The following is a 3,104-nucleotide window of genomic DNA, read 5'->3' on the forward strand; positions in this document are numbered from 1 at the left end:
GCACACAGGGAGGAAAACTCAGTCTTTCTATAAAGCTGAAGAGATAAAGCATCTAACAGTAAGATTCAAGAAACAACTTTGAGATGCCATCATAAACTGGGTTTAAGATGAAGATGGTTTAGACAATAAAAGCAAGCAGTAGGTCATAGACAGCAGATATTCTTTAGGCAATCACATGTCAGTAGCAGGTTTTGTTTCTTCTCCCCCCTTTCACATGCAAAGCTTCAAACTTGTGCAACACCATGGTGTACATATACAGAATAGCCACAGCAGTCTAAGCAGCAATTTTCTAGCTTATCATATAAAAATACAAGAGGTAGAAAGCAGATGCATCTCTCCTACGAACAGCTCATCTACCCCAGCAAAATTTAAGTTTATAAGCTGCTTTAAAAAGCTACTGAGTTGAAAGACTACATGCAAGCTGTGTTTGCTTCCATGACTAGCATAGAGCCCTGCACAATAGTCTAAAGCTAGTTCAGCATTAAGGTAAACTATTTAGTACCCAAGAAAAGTATTCTACTATTTTTTGCCACATCTAAAAAAGCTTTCCTTATAATTTTTCATTCCCCTGAAGAAAGATTATTCTAACATACTCTTCCTTGTCCCCATTTACATACCCAATCACAACATTAGTGAGAGTGCCTTTTAAACACTTTATTCGCTATGCCTCATTACCAGAAGTCTTTTACAATGTTGTACTTGAGAAAGTAGTTCCATAGTGGGGAGAAAAAACAAACCCTTGAACTGTGGCCTTGTGTGAAGTACACACAGTTAAGGGAAATTCAATTTTCTCTTTCCATCTTTTAAGATCAAGTTTCATCATAAAAGCTTCTTCCTAGAAAAGACCATTATAAATTATCTTATATAAAGCTTACTGCAGTCATAAGTGCTAGTCTATCAGCACCACTGTATCTCAGATTTAATTGTTCCATGGAAAAACTGGGTGCTGCTGTGTTGTGCAAGGTGCTTCAGTTACTAAATTGATTAATTTTTTTAGCCAAGCAGGCATACCAGTATTTCAGATGAGACAGCCCCTATAAAATATGCAGTAAGCCCCAATATTCAATCTAAAGGATCATGCAACACAGGAGGAATTGTGTTCTGCTATCACTCTGTTCTGTAAGCTTTCCATAGATACTGCCACAGGATTCTAATCACCCAGATCAGCTGAGATGTGTCTGGAAATATATTAAGCTTCATCTCATTCTGTGTTGCAAAAGAAGGGAAGTGAGTCACATTCTTCCCTCCAACCTTGCTTGTTCCCAGGGGTGGAGCCTGTTTCTCTATTACAAACTACAAAGTGCTGAAAGCAAAGTAGAATTCATGTTTCTATCACTCCACTGGCTTCCTAGCACCACATCTTCATTCCCCATGAATGAGTGACTATCAGTCTTGACTTTAACTGACAAAAATTCTTGTCCACTGACCTCTCCCAGGTCTCCCACTGACAGCTGTGAAGACTGAACTGGCCAGTTTTCTGTTGTTCAGCTACCAGGAAGAGCTCTATTTGTAGTCCTGTGGACCACAGCCAGCTGTACAGACACATAGCAGCAGTGTATTGGCTTGAACTTCCAGATGCACACCAAGTTTATGTTAGCCATTTCCTTCCTATAAAGTCTATTTCTCCAGCCCAGGCTTCACATGCATACAGCATGACAGAAGTAAACTAACTCCAAACATAGATTTTAAAATCTATTCACTGCCTTCTAATTATAAGGGAGCTATTTTGGTAACAGTTATGTATATTTCTTCACATGACATTTAAGAGCAGAAATTTTGCTTACAGAATGGGAACCTCAAGGTTCTACAGATGTGCCCAGTCTACAGCAGCACCTCAGATTCAGCGCTGGTCTCCCATTAGACTCCAACTGAATCAAGTTCTCCTGACTGCTAAGCATTTGTGTTCAGTGCTGACCCATACGTGGTTCTACAACAGCTGTTCTGACAGTTTTGCTGTTGATCCATGATGAAGCAAAATACAAACGTACTGCTGTTACAGTGACTCTGCAGTACCACCAGATGATAATTTTGCTGATTTTTAATTATTAGTTTAACAAATATTACATGACATCCAAGAGAAAGTAGTAAGAAGTTGGCCTCAAATTCTCCACAGCCTGAATCATCTACAGTAGATCCATGCCAGCTTAAGATATCAATCTGTTTCACATACCAGATTTAATAAATCCTAGCTGATTAAGTAAAAGAAATTCCAAGTTTGCCAACCTGAAGTGAAGTTATCCTAAGTCTCTCCCATTTATCCCCACAACATGGATGCCCCAAATATAACCAGACATTCCAGCTAGGCCTTAAATAATTACTTTAAGATCCCAAGTTCATCATGGTTGATCAACAGATGGCAGAGAAGAAAAGAGATTAAGTAGAAATTTTACAACCCAATCAAGATTTGTCAAGAGATTAGAATCAAGCCAGTATTAAATATCTCTCCAAGCCCAGAACAGTGTACAAATGCTACTTTTCAGGCTACAAATATAATAGAGCCAATAATGGGTCAGATGGTCAGTTTATGGGTTTTGTGGTACTACACTGATAAAATGGAAAAAATATTACCCCTTCCTTTAATAAAGGCTTGTTATAACTGCACTATTAAGGCCAATTGATGCTGCACAGACAGGTTCCTCCAAAACACCTGCCTTAACTGTGCCAAAGACACCCATGGCTTCAGGTAAAAACACTTACCCCAGGTGCCTTTCAGACACTTGACAGACCTGAATGAATTAGCCTGTTGGAGAGGACGGGGAGGGGGGAGAAGGAGCAAGTAACATTTAACACAAGCAGAACCGTTAATCCTTCCCTCCGGCCAGGTCTCAGCCCTCGGACACTGCCCAGCCTGGCAGTCCCTTCCCCGGGTCCCATCCGACCCCCGAGCCCGGCGCTCCAGCAAGTACCGGTGCGAGATACATACCGATCCGCCTGGGCCCAGGACACACACACATTCTCCTGTCACAACAAGAAGCCGCCAACATCCACAAAGCAGAAGCCCGGGGGGGGCGGGGGAGAAGCAAGGCAGAGAGTTTGTTAGAGAAGACAGAGAGCTCCGACACGGAGGGGGGACGACAGAGAGAAGGAGACACGCACACACGCAC

The sequence above is a fragment of the Pygoscelis adeliae genome, unplaced genomic scaffold (assembly GCF_000699105.1).
Source record: "Pygoscelis adeliae isolate BGI_AS28 unplaced genomic scaffold, ASM69910v1 Scaffold145, whole genome shotgun sequence".
Classification (NCBI taxonomy): Eukaryota; Metazoa; Chordata; class Aves; order Sphenisciformes; family Spheniscidae; genus Pygoscelis; species Pygoscelis adeliae.